The sequence below is a fragment of the Giraffa tippelskirchi genome, chromosome 1 (genome assembly GCF_054371585.1).
Source record: "Giraffa tippelskirchi isolate mGirTip1 chromosome 1, T2T-mGirTip1v1.2.pri, whole genome shotgun sequence".
Taxonomy (NCBI): Eukaryota; Metazoa; Chordata; class Mammalia; order Artiodactyla; family Giraffidae; genus Giraffa; species Giraffa tippelskirchi.
The window spans coordinates 107,544,527-107,562,516 of NC_137275.1; the positions used below are offsets into that span (position 1 = coordinate 107,544,527).

General features: G+C 37.1%; 2 protein-coding genes and 1 long non-coding RNA gene across 6 annotated transcripts in view; 2 read left to right on the forward strand and 1 right to left on the reverse strand.

The window, feature by feature from the left end:
- Positions 1–17,990, forward strand: part of LOC145506668 (uncharacterized) — a 95,923-nt gene that overhangs the window by 48,301 nt on the left and 29,632 nt on the right. The window lies entirely within an intron of this gene.
- The window catches only part of LOC145505889 (neurotrypsin-like), a 73,595-nt gene that overhangs the window by 11,861 nt on the left and 43,744 nt on the right, over positions 1–17,990 (reverse strand). The window lies entirely within an intron of this gene.
- On the forward strand, positions 5,817–16,487 carry LOC145506894 (uncharacterized). The gene is made up of 3 exons (XR_014054426.1): positions 5,817–6,217; positions 6,422–6,478; positions 16,301–16,487. It is a non-coding gene; the product is annotated as an uncharacterized LOC145506894 (long non-coding RNA).

The following is a 17,990-nucleotide window of genomic DNA, read 5'->3' on the forward strand; positions in this document are numbered from 1 at the left end:
TCTTTAGGGTTTCATAACAAGTCCCAATTCCAACTTCTTTCAGAATAACTTTGTCTAAAGGTTTTGGAAATGCTGTGTGGAAATAGAATTTCTAGCGCTGAGTTGTGTGTCCTGTGTGTCATGTGCTAAGTTTTGTCCAACTGTTTGCGGCTGCATGGAGTGCTGAGTTTTACATGATCTCAATCCTTCCTCCTCAAATCTAGTGTGTTGTTTTATTTAAGATTGATGAAACATATCTCATTCCTGTCATCTATTATTCCCATTATGTAAGATAATTGAAATTTCACTTTTGTTTTTCCTCCTCTATCTTGGGAAAATTGTACATTTCTAACTTGCTGGGAGCTTTAGCCTAATCCTTGAGGTCAAGGTAGAGAAAAATATCAGTACATTCCAATTTAATCTTATGCCTGGTCTTCTGCGAAGTCTACTTAATCTCCTTGTACCCATTGAGTCTGTTTTTAGTCTCTTTCACTACACTTCATAGTACTTACCACAATTGGTAATTCTATATTTATGTATGTGTTAACTTCTGAAAGATTTGCCTTCTTACAACTAGAATACAAGTCCCATGTATTTGGAGAACATTCGCTTTATTAACCATTATGCACCAATTCTAAAAACTTGACTCAGCCTATAGTAGTTATTAAAACATATTTATTGAATAAATAAGTACATTCCCATACTGTCAAATACCTTTAAATCTATCTTAGGAATAGATTACTTATCATATTATGAATGATTTAGTTAAAGCCCTTCTACATGTTCCTCTGTTTTTCTCTGTAAAATGCCGTCTTTATAAAACAGCAAATTTTACTGCTTCTCTAGGCTGATATGATCCTCAGAGTTTCATTTTTCCGTTTTAGATAATTTCCACGTTAATTAGAAAGCAATGAAACAAAATATTATTATTGTTAGTCTCTAAAGCATGATACCGGAGAAGGCAATGGCACCCCACTCCAGTACTCTTGCCTGGAAAATCCCATGGATGGAGGAGCCTGGTAGGCTAAGGTCCATGGGGTCGCTAAGAGTTGGACGACTGAGCGACTTCACTTTCACTTTTCCCTTTCATGCACTGGAGAAGGAAACGGCAACCCACTCCAGTATTCTTGCCTGGAGAATCCCAGGGACGGCGGAGCGTGGTGGGCTGCCGTCTATAGGGTCACACAGAGTCGGACACGACTGAAGTGACTTAGCAGCAAAGCATGATACTATAATGCATTTGTTCCTCCACTAAAGCTATTGGTAAAATAAAAGGCAGTGTTTCAGTTTCATAGGTTTCTCTAACTGCCTGGTGAATGCAGTCATTATTTTGGGGGGTACTTTCTGACATATACATGGAGAGTAGAGTATAAGAGCCTGTCTTTAAAAACTCACCGTCCAATAGGATACAAAAATCTTAAGGGGTGTGACAACTGCCCCAAAAGACCAACAGAAAATCCTGAATTCAGTAAAGCTAAATTTATTTGACATATTGCAATAAGGGAAAATAAACTATAACTGTCACACTCTTGGTAACATCTCTGAAGGGGAAAACTGGGGAGGTGGGGAATATTTGCATGATTTTAGAATTTTAAAGAGTAATTTTCAGGTGAATCTTGCAAGAAGGGAAACTAGCTGGGACCGGGCAGAGTTCATGACATAACTGATTTGGATTGGCATGTACAGAGAAGTGAGGGTTTTGAAGTAAGGTATGACAAGTAAGCTTAGTCTCCATAAGTAAGCTGCTCTCATTTGCTCAGTCTTATCTTCCAGAAGTGAGTATTCCCTGGAGCAAAAACCCGATTTTACTTTGCTTGTTCTCAGTATTGTTTAACATAGTCAGAGGAAGTATGCTCAGTCTCTGTGTTGTTTAACACAGGAAGAGAAAATTATTTTGGTATCAGGTTTCAGTCCTTCGTTTTTGTGATTTGTCAGCTTTGGCTGAAGAAGACTATTATCATCTGATCACATGATAAATTTACATATGCATCACTGTTTGAGCTAGCCAACTCATTGGAAAAGACCTTGATGCTGGGAAAGATTGAGTACAGGAGGAGTAGGAGGCCACAGAGGATGAGACAGTTGAATGGCATCACCGATTCAATGGACATGAGTTTGAGTAAACTGGGAGATAGTGAAGAACAGGGAAGCCTGGCATACTATACTGCGGTCCTTTAGGTCACAAAGAGTCGGACACGATTTAGCGGCTGAACAACAGCAACACCGTTTGATGTTATGGTTGCATATAAAGTTTCTGATAATAATCACTGCAGCTGTTTAAGATTTTCTTCTCTATGCGGGGGAGATAATTTATTATATAAATATTGTTTGATGGAATTGCAGCCATGAAACAACATTTAAGACTGAAGATTACACAATTGAGCACTACAACACAGATATATACTAATATGAATTATTATCATCAGAACTATGGTTCACTTCTAAGCCAGAAATAGTCCTCATTTTTGAGAACAGATCAAATCCCACACCCACATTATCTCAAATTATATATGGGTATTTCTTGTATTTGTCCAGTTTTGGCATCAGGGTAAATTGAAATAATAGAATGAGTTGAGAAGTATTCTATCCTCTTCTATTTTTTAGAAGACTTTTTAAGGAATTGGTCATGTTTTCATTAACTGTTTGACCATAAAATTCTTTGGAATTCAGCCTCAAAGCAATCTGTACACTACATTTTTTTTTTTAATTGTTCATCAACTCACAAATCTACAAGTGTATCTGAAAAGTTTACCCATAAAACTCTACCTTTCTGTAGCTTCATCATGTACTATGGATATTATCTTAGCACTTTATGGAGCAGTGTCACATACAAAACAGATGCCCTCTTCTTTTTCCTGAATGTAAAGTATTGTTAATTTGTTAACATTGAACTCATGGTGAGCAGCACTGCAAGTCATGCTTGAATGAAGCTTATCTAACACACGTTTTTTCCTAAAAAGCACATCACAGCCTTCTTGTGCCTGTAGACAGCACTTCATTACACTTGAGGCCATTTAAAATAGCAAAATCACCAACAAAAAGCATAAAAACATGAAAAACTTGACACTAAATATGTGTCAGAAAAGAAACTTGTTACGTGTGAGAGCTGACGTGACAGGGCAATGTGTTGCCTGATTTGACCTCAGCTTAGAACATGTATTGGGTGATTCAGATGATTCATTACTTTATATAAGTTTGTAAATGACTGTGAACTTGCCCTGAGTATCCATTTGGGGGGTTACAAACACATTTTGCAAGTAGTCAGATTTACAAATGCAGAATCCATGAGTCATGAGAAGCAATTGTACATTAGTATGCTCAATAGTGTCCTACATTTCTCCAAGGCTCTTTTCATTGTTCCTCATTCTTACTTTTTTTCTGCTCTCAGATTCTATGATTTCTATCCAACTGTCTTCGTGTTTACTGGTTTATTCTTCTCCTAACTCCCATTTCCTGTTGACCCCTGAAGCAAAATTTTTGTTTGGTTATTGGGCTTTTTAAACTCCAGAATTTCCTTTTGGTTCAATTTATAATTTCTATTTTTCATTGATCTTTTATAATACGTGAGACATTATCATCATATCTTCCTTTAATTCTGTAAGTATGACTTCCTTTAGTTCTTTGAATGTATTTGTAATAGCTACTTTAAAGTTTCTGTCCTCAAAGTACAACATTTGGACTCTCTAAAATGCAGTTTCTTTTGCCTGTTCTTTTAAATCCTAAAAATATGCTTTCTTATTTATTTGCCTTTCTCATGGTTATTTTTTTGGTTCCAAACTGGATATTTGATAATATATTATAGCAGCTCTGATACTAACACCCTATTTCTAAGACTATCATTGTTTGCTAGTCTACTTGTTTGTTTGCATTTATTTTCTAGTTAGTTGCTTGCTTTAGTTGAGTGAAATTAGTTTTTCCCCAAATGTGCAACCCTTGATGTTGCGCTCAGAGAGTTCAGGCTTGAGTATGACTCCTCCTACCCCACTGGGTTAAAATGATTTTATCTCTGTCCTCTTTGACTATCTCTTTCTGTGAACTCCTTTTTAAGGTACTGCTTTAGTTGCAGATGAAATATCATCTGCATTGGTATCGGATGCTGCAGTTAGCCTATGCTAATTTCTAGCTGATTGCTCTATTGTTTTGACAACGCCCTGGTAAATAAATTACTCTGAAGTCTGATCTGATTCTGCTTGAACAGAAACAATCTGATTCCAGTTTCTAGGAGTTGTCTTTGAGGCCACACTTTAAGGCTTCCTCCACCCCCAGGAGGGCTCTTCTTTGCTGCTTCTTTCCTTAGTTATTTCTACTAACCTTCTAGCTGTTCTGTCTTTTCTCTTATTGCTGTTACAGAGCTATAAGCCCCCAACTAATTTACTCATCACCAAAATGACCACTGTTGATTCCAGTGTCCTTAGGCTTGAACTTCCCCACACTCCGTTCCATATAAGATGAGTCCTCTTAAGGAGATGTATGGAGTGCTTTGTTCTTTTAGCCTTCCTCTTCTTCCCAGGCAGAATGTATCTGCTACTGCTTCAGAGTTTAAGGTGAGGACAGCACCCTATTTCTCTTGCAGAGACACTCATGTTCTATGAGCAGAGTTCTAGGCAAGGATACTCTGTGTCTTCTTGGCTTTCTTCTCCTAACATGGAACCTTAGCTATACTCGTGAACTAAGACAAGGATGCTTAAGGTCCAGTATTCTCAGCCTGTCATGCCTGATATAGAACTTTGGTCCTATGACAAGGCCTAGGTAGAGGAAGAGGGCCTCTAACTTCTCTGTCATTTTTGCCTGAAATAGAGCTTTTGGCACATGAAGCTGGGAGAGGAAAGGGTGAGAAACAGGTCATCTGCTCCTCTTTGACAGATACCATAACCCTAGGCTTGGACTGTCATGAAAGACTTATTCCATCTTCTTAACTTCACATGCCTGTCACTTTACCTGGGGAGGGAAGGGGGCAAGTCATAGTTCAAATGGCACTGACTCTATTCTTCTAAAAGTTAGTAGATTTTCTTGAATAAGTGTTTCTCCATTTATTATATGACCTTAGGATGACTTCCAGAGATCTTTAAATTGTTTTCCATACTTCGATCATTAGTTTTTTGTTAGGAAGAGGATCCACAGAGTTCCTCACATCACTATTCTAGAAGTGCTTCTGACTTGACTTTTCTGGGATGTTTCACTGTTTATAACATCTGTATATCTAAATACTTTTCCCATCTCTGATAACTTCTCAAAAAATTGTATTGTGACAGAATATACATCATCCTTTATAACCTATTGTGGTCACTTCATGTTGGGAGTTCTAATTGTAAACTGCGACATGAAAGCCTTTTCTGCTTCCTTATTTCCATCCTTAATTGAGGTTTCAGCCACAGTATTGTCAAGGAGTAACTGTGGGCATAGGAAGAGAATAGAGACTTTTTATTTCTAGTCCTATTTTCTAGTCTTCTCCTAGCTCATTGCTTGAGTATTGGAAATGTTTCTATCTATCTTTTGGGTCTTTGATAGGAAGTCAACTCTTATGTCATCTGCCTGTATCCTCCACACTATGTTTGTTTGGTATTAAAATAAAAGCTATGTGTTAAATCTACAAGCTCTGTATCTTAAATTTTAAATCATTTTACAATGCCTTTCTCTTTCAAAAGTCAAAACTGTTATAAATCACAAGTGTTTTTACTTTCAATAAATTGTCTTTTCAATAAGTTTTCAATAACCAAAACAGAATGTTGCTGTTTATTCCTGCCTACCCTTAAGGGCAAGGGAAATGGAAAGCTATCACCTCTGTCCAACTGTTAGGAGTAGAAAGGGCAGTGAGCACAAGGAAACTTGGACCAAAAATGTCAATTAACATTTCACAGTATTATCCTGCTATTGCTTTAGAATTACTCGGCAAATCACATGGTGTTTTTATTTGGAGGAGGGGGTCTGTGGAATGGTAAGGGTGGCTGCTAGTAAAAGCTCAGTTGGTTCCTTTCTTCTGTAAAAACCAAATATAATTTAGAAGAGAAAGAAGAATAAAGAAGTGAGTTACTTACTTTCATATGGTTTCTTTTAAAATTATGATTCCTAAAACCTGTTTTCTCTTAGCTCTTTTCGGAGTTTCCATTCCTGTATGAAGAGTCCAGAGTGCCCTAAGTCTCTGACACGCCATGTTCATCTTTTTTGCATTTATAGAATGTTGTGGTTTCGCCCTGTTTGCATAGACTTCAGCTGAACATTGTCATTCTCTGTTTTTTATGTGAGTTCTACTTGATTGTTTCATGCCACATTTTTTTTAATGTGTCTGAAAGTCAGCACCACCCAAGCAATAAGGGCAAATTTTCCCTCTAAAAGAGGCAAAGAATTCATTATAAGTAGTTTTTACTAGGCAACAAATGGGAATGTTTTCTAAAAAGTAATAAAATGAGAAAGCTACCAAAATTGTTAATCATTATTTCCCCAGATCAGAACACCCATCGGGTCGAAAGCCAGGAGAAAATTTTGAGGATCATTAAATCTGGTATGTTAGAATAATATTTTTACTGGTTAGTCTTTCCTGAAGGGCCCAACTTTTTTCTTTTAATTTAGTCATTCAGCCCTGTCACTGGTCAGTGAGTCAAGGAATGGATTTAACAATAGATACTGATTGTTGCTGCTACTGCTAAGTCGCTTCAGTAGTGTCCGACTCTGTGCTACCCCATAGACGGCAGCCCACCAGGCTCTGCCGTCCCTGGGATTCTCCAGGCAAGAACACTGGAGTGGGTTGCCATTTCCTTCTCCAGTGCATGAAAGGGAAAAGTGAAAGTGAAGTCGCTCAGTCGTGTCCGACTCTTCGCGACCCCATGGACTGCAGCCTACCAGGCTCCTCCGTCCATGGGACTTTCCAGGTAAGAGTACTGGAGTGGGGTGCCATTGCCTTCTCCGGATACTGATTGAGGGGTTGCCTTTTCCTGACTTGTTTTTCAAAAATCTGGATCCTTAATGAGGTAGGAAGGATTTGAAGCGTAGACAAATTATTTTGCGGAGTACTGTAGTCAGAACAAAACTTTTCTGCTCCCCACCTTATGAAAAAGGACAGATAGAGAATAATTCAACAGTGGTGGATCCCATAGAGAGAATCCCTGTGCTATCTTCATGGACTGACTCCTGGAGAGGTAGAATGGAGAGGCAGAAAATCCCAAACAGGTTTTTGCTCCATGCCCAGGTTGATCCTACACAGATAGCAGGTTCCAAGTATAAAGAAGCTCTGTTTTTATCTCAGCCTTCTTCCTCTCCTTCAAAATTCCCATAACCTACCATTATGTTGTATGAGTGACAGAATAATCTCCCTATGTCCAAGACTTCAAATCAAGGAAGTGTTGAAAGAAGAGAGCTGTCAGACATGAATGAACCATGTATATGAAATTAAGTTATATAACCTTCGTAATCTGTGTGGACTAATGACAGAGACCCAAACAGGACTAGGAATTAGCTGTGTGGACAAAAGACACAAAGGCCCAGATGCCTATAGCTTTTCTTTATTGTCCAATAAGACTGCTCAAACTTGAGCTGTCACACTTGCTTTCTATCAGTAGGTAAAAGGGATTCCTTTTCTATCAAGTTTCTCATACAATATTTTCTTACATCTCATTGGCCAAAATAGCTATATAGCCATGTGTGCTTATTTGCTCAGTCGTGTCTGACTCTTTGCAACCCCATGGACTGTAGCCCACCAGGCTCCTCTGCCCATCGAGTTTCCCAGGTAAGAATGCTGGAGTGGGGCACCATTTCCTATTACAGGGTATCTTGCTGACCCAGGGATTGAACCCAAGTCTCTTTGGTCCACCATTGGCAGACAGATTCTTTACCACCTGTATAGCATACTAACTGAAAAATAGGCTAGAAAACACTGTTGATTGGGATGACGATGTGTTTGGTTGATTAAAATTAGGCTTTTTATTAAGGGCTTATATTAAAGAATGCTGTTCCTGTGGGACTCCGATACTTTATCTTGGAAACTCTAGTCATCTTCTCCCTAGGCTCTTAACTCCATCTTCTCAACTCAGACTATCCTGGGCTCCACTCGGATTCTCCCTGCCTGCATTACAACTTTGACGTTTTCTCAAGTTGATAAGTTAGGTCTATGATGGGTTTCATTTTGTTTGTTTCTCATCATGAAGGATCACTTTTCCTCCATTGCCTTCATTGTCTTAAAAACCGTTGTTTCTTTTTTGTGTGTTTTAAGTAGGAAGGGTTAATGGGGTCCCTGTTATTTTGTCCTGGCTGTGAGTGGAAGTTCCCTCCTCTATTCACTTTTTCCTCCTATTTATTATTATACTCATACCTCTCATCTGCTTGGTGAGTTCTTTGCAGATTACTTTGGTATTCGTTGTAATTTGCCAAAGTGTAAGTGAAGTTAGCATATGCACTTTACTTCCTGTCAGAGATGAAAGTGCTTATGAGTAGTCCTGTCTCTACTTACTAATTAGGCCTCTCTGCCCATAGAATTTGAGCCTGAGGGGATGGGAATTAGTTCAAGAAGAGAATGTGTCTGGAGTGAAATGGTGTGGACCCAGAAAGCAGTAAGCAACACCCTGAACAGACCTTTGTAGAAATGACTGAAGGCCAGGGTGTATGAAGAACAGATTAAGTTGGAATACTTCTTGGATAACACTCCTGTGGACTTTAGCCTGATTCAAATTTGCAATTTGTGTGTGTGTGTATGTTTAGCAGTTAATGTGTTATGATAGGGATGACACCTAATTTAAGGGACTGAGAGATAATTCAGGTCTGGTTTTAGAAAATGACTCCATTTTCTAGCATAAAATGTTTTCAGGGTAGGTAATCTCCCATCTCTAAACTTCAGTTTCCTTTTCTTGCGTATGGTAGGGAAGGGAATATACTACTAGATCTTTTTTGTTGTTGTCCAGTCACTTGAGTTGTGTCTGAATCTTTGTGACCCCATGGACTACAGCACACCAGGCTTCCCTGTCCTATCCTATCTCCCGGAGTTTGCTCAAACTTACATCCATCCTCTGCTACTTGATCTTTACATACTAAATTTCTATTTTTTATGAAAGGTTTTCTGGTTTAAGTGGACTAAATTAAACTTTCTATATACATCACAGAGCCTCTTTATACCTGAACTTTCTTTCCCCTGTCCAAACTTTTGCAATTCCTGGTAACCTCCAAGGTTTGTGCCCTCTGGAGAATTGAAAGAACTACATTTAGGAATTTGGTTTGTTGCTCTTTCTTCCCTCCTGCAACTCAAATTTTTTGCTCACACACAAACAGTGTCACAAATAGAATTGGTGTCTACAACTGGAAATGCAAAAGACCTCAGGATATAAATTGAGTTGAATATAGTGATTGGGTATTTTCTGTTGACAAATTAGTCTTTATAATTTTGGGGGTCGAGATGTGCTTGAGTTCTCAGTCTTAGGGTTCACAACAGTTTTATAGATCTGAATTCTACTGCTACTGTATTGTTTCCAATACATTTTATGGGAGCAAAATATCTTCATACCACTAAACAACATCTACTTGCAAGTGAAGAGGAAACAAAAGCTCATAAAACTGCAATAAAATATTTATTTGTCTTCAGCAGTAGGATTAATTTTATCACTGTAGATTTATGACCCTAGAAATTCGTTGGTGGATATTTAATATATCAAAATAGCAGAACAAGGAGCTTGTATTAAGAAATGTGTTGTGAAACTTGTGATTTACCAGAGAAAGCAGATTTTTTTCCATAGGAGTTAATAAAACAGCAACAAAATTGAATTAGCTTGGCATAAAGTTTAATTGCCTGAGGAAAGATTTGATACTGCTGTTGCATTACTGTTTATTATATATAACATATCTTGGACTTGTGGATCATCACCCCCCACCCCCACCCCCAGACTGACTGGGAAAGCTAATGATGGCAGTAGGATTGTAGTGTTAGTGTCTAGGAATCTTCCTTTTGATTTCCTCTTCCTAACACGAAGGAGGAAGAGTTCACTACAATGAACTTTCCAAAAGGGAAAACAGGACTTTATAGTTTGTTGCCTCCCTCAATGCAATTCCTTTGTTGAAAGCCTCTCTCTTCAAAAATTCCATAGCTCTTCCGTGCTATAGTACCTTGTGAGAGTGTGCCTTAGTGACATTCAGCTTATGCATCTGGGTTTTTGTTTTTGATAGAAATAGCCTGATAGCAGAAAGTCGTAAAAGAATATAGTAAATCTACAACCTTCCGATTTTCTCTATTTTGAGTTGTGGCGGTAAGTATGAATTATTCTCTTTCTGCTCATATTGTGTCCGACTCTTTGCGACCCCATGGACTCTCCATGGAATTCTCCAGGCCAGAATACTGGAATGGGTAGCATTTCCCTTCTCCAGGGGATCTTCCCAACCCAGGGATCAAACCCAGGTTTCCCGCATTGCAGGCGGATTCTTTACCAGCTGAGCCACAAGGGAAGCACATATATATATATATATATATATATTTCTTATTTTTTGAGCTCCTATAAGAATTAGGTACACACTTAGGAAAAAAAACACAGTCTCTTGAGATTGTAATGTGGGAACTAGACATCTTCATGTTCAGAAAGGTTAGAGGTATATGGTCTGACAGAGGCAGAACGACTTCAGTCCCCATAATTCAGCTACTACAGAATTTGAGAATAGAGCCACTAAATCAATGATATGTCCATAGAGTTTACAACCAGAGACAGTCTCAGTTCTTATCCATAAAACTTGTAACAACTAACCTTCTTGGCGACTGCTTTGTGAATTTTCAATCAGAAGGACAGTCCCCAAAGGATGGCTGAGTCTGGATCATTGTTATGGAAAGTAACTGAGTAAGTGAAAATATGTATCATGAGAAGAAGCCAGTAGCTTCCTTTTAGTTTTATTCGAATGAGGGGAAAAAAGGATTTCTTTCTTTTTTTTTTTATCCTAGTGTCTCCTGGGGTCTTGATGATTTGTATTTTTAAAGTATGTCATCAAGAAAAGCATTTGCTTTCCATCACAGATCTGATTAACTCTCTCAACCCTTTGCATGCTCTTGATAATAGAAGCATGTGTACATTTGATGGAGTCTACAGGAGTCCAGAACAGTGAAGCTTTTGGGCTTAGTCATATCCAGTGCTTTTAGGCCACCCTCAGCCCTGTTACTGATTATCTACCCAGAAAAGATGCTAAAAATAACACAGTATATAAATTTGACTCATTGGCAATTAGCCATTCAGACTAAAAATTCCATTCAGACATTAAAAAATTAGTCCATAAAACCTGTGTGATTTTATGGCGTAAAAGAGATTATCAATTAACTTCAAAGTAACATGGGTATATGAATGCTAGTGTCTCTCTCTCTCCCTCTCAGATCCTGATTCAGATCAGTTCAGTCGCTCAGTCGTGTCCAACTCTTTGCGACTCCATGAATTGCAGCACGCCAGGCCTCCCTGTCTATCACCAACTCCCGGAGTTTACCCAAACCCATGTCCATCGAGTCGGTGATGCCATCCAACCATCTCATCCTCTGTTGTCCCCTTCTCCTCCTGCCCCCAATCCTTCCCAGCATTAGGGTCTTTTCCAATGAGTCAACTCTTCACATGAGGTGGCCAAAGTGATTCGAATAACCAAATACATTTAATAATAAGGAAAAATTCACATCAGTGCTTCTTACTAACAGAAAAGATTATATGACTACACCATGGAAAAGAAAAATAGAAGTATACACTGTTGCAAAAAAAGTATTCACAGAAGTTGAAAGCAAAGAATGAACAAAGAGATGCAAACTCATTTAAATAAAGGAATCATAATATTAATGCCAAACAGGTAGAAATAAATGCCCAACATATTAAATGTACCAATACTACTGCATTATTGATGGACACAATCGTCCAAGAAAATATAAATACCGTTATTCCTTGCATTAAAATAACCAACATAAAAATACATAAAATAATCAAAATACACATCTGTGGAAATCTAAGAGAAGTTGAAAGAGCTTCCCTGGTGGTTCAGATGGTAAAGTGTCTGTCTGCAGAAGACCCAGTTTCAATCCCTCGGTCAGGAAGATCCCCTGGAGAAGGGAATGGCTACCAACTCTAATATTCTTGCCTGGAGAATCTCATGGACAGGGAAGCCCAGTGGGATACAGTCCATGGGGTTGTGAAGAGTCAGATACTATTGAGTGACTAAGCATGCACGTGCGCGCGCGTGCACACACACACACACACACAAGAAAAGTGAAAAGGAACCCAATACTAATAGAGTGAGTATTTTTACAGTCCTGGGGATATCAGTAATCTACAAATAAGCTAGTAAGTAAGCCAATGCCCTTCAGAGTAGGATTCTTTCCCTCATCTCTTATAAAACACTAGAAAAATTTGGTTGCATTTTCAGCTATAATGTAAGCATCAGTGTATTGCAAAATGCAGTCATTTAAGAGAAAATATTGTCTGACCATAATACAAGAGGGAAATAATAAAACAAAATGAATAATACTCAATAACTTGACCATCTCCCAAATTTCACAGGACTGTGTTATGACTCTCTTTCTGTAGAAGTTTTTTTTTTTTTTTTTAATTTGTTTTCAGAGAACTTCTTAATCTAAAGACATTCTATGGCCATCAAAGTGACATCATTTAGTACTTTTCTCTTGTGGTTAATAATCTATGTACTATAATTCTTTCCAAATAGCTCTAGTTCTGGTAACACAAACCAGTGGGTTAAAATCTGAGCCTTTCACACTTGCATTGAATACAATGTGCCATTATCAGTACTAAAATGCCACTTAATTGTGTTCCTTTACTTATTCTTATACATATCCCTATTTTCAAAGTCCTTTTCATTTTTTGACAGGTAAAAATTAAACTGGTAATCTTCCTAACTGGTTCTTAGACCAAAAGAAAATATAAATGTAAATTATATAATGTATAAAAAGGTCAGTGGTAAGAATATTATATATCAACATTTATGAGAGATTTTCAAAGTTGCACTCAGAAGAAAATAAATGTCTCTATATGCTTTAAATACTAAAGAATAAACAAGGAATTTTTTTAAGTTTTAAATTTCATTGAAGATTTTTAAAAAAGAATATCTAAAATAAAGCACACGTTGGCAAACTCTAGTCCATAGGTCACTTCTAGCCCACTACCTGTTTTGGTGAATAACATTTTATTGAAACTTAGCTATGCTCATTGACTTTTAAATTGTCAGTGGCTGCTTTTGTGCTACAAGGGTAGTGTTGAGTCATTGTGACAGGGACTATTCAGCTTCAAAGTCATACAGCCCTTTCAGTTCAGTTGAGTTCAGTCGCTCTGTCATGTCAGACTCTTTGCGACCCCATGAATCGCAGCACGCCAGACCTCCCTGTCCATCACCAGCCCCCGGAGTCCACTCAAACTCATATCCATCGAGTCAGTGATTCCATCCAGCCATCTCATCCTCTGTCGTCCCCTTCTCCTCCTGCCCTCAATCCTTCCCAGCATCAGGGTCTCTTCCAATGAGTCAACTCTTCGCATCAGGTGGCCAAAGTATTGGAACTTCAGCTTCAACATCAGTCCTTCCAATGAACACCCAGGACTGATCTCCTTTAGGATGGACTAGTTGGATCTCTTGCAATCCAAGGGACTCTCAAGAGTCTCCTCCAACACCACAGTTCAAAAGCATCAATTCTTCGGCGCTCAGCTTTCTTCACAGTCCAACTCTCACATCCATACGTGACTACTGGAAAAACCATAGCCTTGACTAGACGGACCTTTGTTGGCAAAGTAATGTCTCTGCTTTTCAATATGCTATCTAGGTTGATCATAACTTTCCTTCCAAGGAGTAAGTGTCTTTTAATTTCGTGGCTGCAGTCACCATCTGCAGTGATTTTGGAGCCCAGAAAAATAAAGTATGACACTGTTTCCACCGTTTCCCCATCTATTTCCCATTAAGTGATGGGACCAGATGCTATGATCTTAGTTTTCTGAATGTTGAGCTTTAAGCCAACTTTTTCACTCTCCTCTCTCACTTTCCTCAAGAGGCTTTTTAGGTTCTCTTCACATTCTGCCATAAGGGTGGTGTCATCTAAATATCTGAGCTTATGGATATTTCTCCCAGCAATCTTGATTCCAGCTTGTGCTTCCTCCAGTGCAGCGTTTCTCATGATGTACTCTGCATATAAGTTAAACAAGCAGAGTGACAATATACAGCCTTGACGTACTCCTTTTCCTATTTGGAACCAGTCTGTTGTTCCATGTCCAGTTCTAACTGTTGCTTCCTGACCTGCATACAGGTTTCTCAAGAGGCAGGTCAGGTGGTCTGGTATTCCCATCTCTTTCAGAATTTTCCACAGTTGATTCTGATCCACACAGTCAAAAGCTTTGGCATAGTCAATAAAGCAGAAGTAGATGTTTTTCTGAAACTCTCTTGCTTTTTCAATGATCCAGCAGATGTTGGCAATTTGATCTCTGGTTCCTCTGCCTTTTCCAAAACCAGCTTGAACATCTGGAAGTTCATGGTTCACGAATTGCTGAAGCCTGCCTTGGAGAATTTTGAGCATTATTTTGCTAGCGTGTGAGATGAGTGCAATTGTGCAGTAGTTTGAGCACTCTTTGGCATTGCCTTTCTTTGGGATTGAAATGAAAACTGATCTTTTCCGTTCTTTTCCAGCCCTTTACTGTACTTACTGTAACCTTAATCTAGGGCATGTAAAGAAAAGGATTATTAAAAATAAAATTATAAAATAATGATTTTAAAATTAATCTGTGATATGTCAGTTGTTTTTAACATGTTCTAACATGCATAGAAAACCATGTAATGTTATGCTATTTTGTTAGCATCCTCGCATACTAAAACATTGAATGAAAAGCATAATGAAAAAAATAGATACGTTTCTCACATACAGGTGAAATATTGAAAGTAAATATTATTAAATCTAATTCAGCAGATGTTTAACTATTAATTACCTGCAGCCAAGTGAAAATTTATTCCAGGGTGTATAAATTATTTACTATACGGAAATATGTTAATATACCTAATCACATCACATAGCCCAAAGCCGAGAAATCATGCATTAATCTTAATAGAGACAGAGAAACAGTTGGTCTCTTTTTATGATAGAAAAATATTAATCTAGAAATGGAAAAGTATATTCTCAGTATGCCACAAACAGCATACATACTCTGATGTTTTTCACAGTTAAACATCAGAGATGGTCTTTTAAAGTCATAAATGGTACAAGAATATCTTCTATTTCATGAATATTTAAGGGAAAAAAGTTAATGAAAGTTCCAACTAGTGAATAAGACATGAAAGATTTGATAAGAGGAAAACATTATTATTTTCAGATTATATTATGACTATATTTCCTGAAAACAAAGTCTGGAAATTAGCAGATCTGATAGTTGTCCTCATTCAAGCTTCTTCAGTTGGCCAAGGGATTCCAGTGAGTTTGACATGTAACATTTATTAGTTGTGTCTTTGCATTTTCCTTCAATTCGGAACAGTTCCTCATTTTTTCTTTGTATTTCATACCTTGACAGTTACAGAACTATAAATCAGTTATTTCATAGAACATCTGTTAATTTGGGATGTTCCTGTTAGTTTAAAGTTAATGCATCATTGGCTGAAGTATTTCAGAAATAGTGTTGTGTTCTCATTATATGCCCATCCTATCAGATGCACATGTTTTCCTTTGTTCTATTACTGATAGTGTTTACCTTTGATAAGTTGATTAAAATGCTACTTACCATTCTAAACTTACTATTTTTCCATTTTTGTAATAGGTGTTATATCAGGAGATAATTTGTAACCATAAGAGTACCTATCCTATTCTGCATTATTTTATCCATCTGTTTATTTATATTGGCATGTATTCATGGCTTTCTGTTTTATTCAATGATTATAATTTGTTTCTATATATATTTAACTGCTCAAATTGTCCAGGGTGGCCAAATACTGAAAATTATCATACGGCCAGGATCTGCACTGATTACATTCCAAAGCTAGGATTTTTAAGAAGAATTTTTAGATATACTTTAGGATGCATGAGTAACTTGAATGATGGAAGAGAAGAAAAAAAAAAAAAAAACGCAAGCAACTAATAAGGACAATTTCCATCTCAGGCTTCCTATTTATTCTTGATTCCCAAGGAAGGGCTTAAGTCATAAAAATCATTAAAGATGTAAAAGTTGAGATACTGATCTCTAGCAAACTGGGGGTTTATCTGAATTATGCAAAAGAAATGATCTGTAGAGTTTTTCACACATCTCTATTGACACCAATAAATATGGTTTCGTTTAATTAAAAGCCCTCATTATGGCTTGCATACTGCCTGGGGCTGAGTTGTGAAGCCATTAGAATGGGTTCTAATCCAATCTGTACACAGAGACTCACAGAAGGAAGATGTTGTGAAGAGACAGAGGGAGAAAACAGCCACCTACAAGCTGAAGAGAGAGGCCTGGAACAGATCTTTCTCTCCCAGTCCTCAGAAGTACCCAACCAGAGTGCACACCTTGATTTTGGACTTCCAGATTCCAGAAGTGTGAGACAATAAATACCTGTTGTTTAAGCCACCCAGTGTGTGATTTGTTACAGTAGTCCATGCAAACTAATACACCTTCTTTACATTATCTAGTTACTAGAAGGGTCTCCAGCTTGCGCCTCTAAGATTGATAAGGACTCAAAGAATACCATCCAACATGGTGAAATGATCAGAACCTAAGGAGGTGAAGTAAGCAGCTAACAAACCAAGTATCACTCAATATGTGTTCAACCCCATGTATGTAATCACTAGATGACATTTTTTAACTGAAAGAAAACACAGTTGGCAAGATAGACACATCCAACTTTGATTCCTCGAATTCTTCTTTGTTGCCCCAGAGTTGCTGGCTCTCTAATCTCTGATCATACCCACTTCATGTAACAGGCATCATAGTGGAATCAATACAGCAAAGTCAAAATTAACAACCTTCTCTATGTGTTGTTTACATTAGCTAAAAATTTTTGTAATAGGCATGTTACAAAATGCAATATATTTAAAACTTTACATTTTTTATTATTATATCTGAAATTTAGGGATTCTTTGCAAGAGGAGCAAGGGGAAAAGTGATTTTCAATGAAAAAATTTAAAGAGATGAAATTCTTCAAGTTTTTGATTTTTACACTTTTTAGTGTAAAATTAAGAAATTAAGAAAATTAAGAAATCATATACACATGGAATTCGATCTCCACATTTCATCCTAGTTGTTTTATAGGCAGTTTTTCACATTCCATAAAAATAAAAATGATAAAGTAGTTTTAAAGCCTAAGTTGCATATTTTGTAAAAATAATATATACAATATTTCTGAACCTAATTTTAGCCATTCATTTTATTAAATCATTGGATTTTCGATGCTTGAAGAGAAACTGAATGACAGAAGCCATTCTATTAATACCACCTCACTAAGTTCTTTTTGTTATAGCAATAATAACATACATGATTTATTTCTAAAATCTTAAAATGCTTGGGAAAACTAAACAGAGTATATAGTACCTTTCATTATATATCTCAAACTCTGATTACAACAGAGTTTTCTTTATTTCAATTTTCCTCTAAAACTGATTTAATACATTATTTTTAAGAAATAATATTTTTCCTAAAAGAACGATAAAATCTAGCATAAAAGTAAAAGTTGAACTTTATACCGTAAAATTGAGAGACAATGAAGGTGTGAAAGATATCTCTGTTAAGATTTAATACTCTGAACTTTAGAATTAATGCAGTATTGGTGGAGAGTAGTCTTAGGGCAATCAGGGCAAGTAAGTTTGAGATAGGATGTGGAAAATTCAGTAATTAATAAATTTATTTAAATTTGTAAAAAAGAATGCAGTATTAAAATAAGAAATCTACATATTTACCATCCTACAAATTTCCCCCAACTAACATAGGCATTAACTACACTTGTACTAAATCACCTTTACTGACCTAGAATATTGTTTTTGAGCATTCCATCTACCACACACCTAAAATTAGGAAGTGTCTACTGAACTACTACTAATTTTGAGAAAAGTTTCATTCACAATTAAAGTTAAGGTC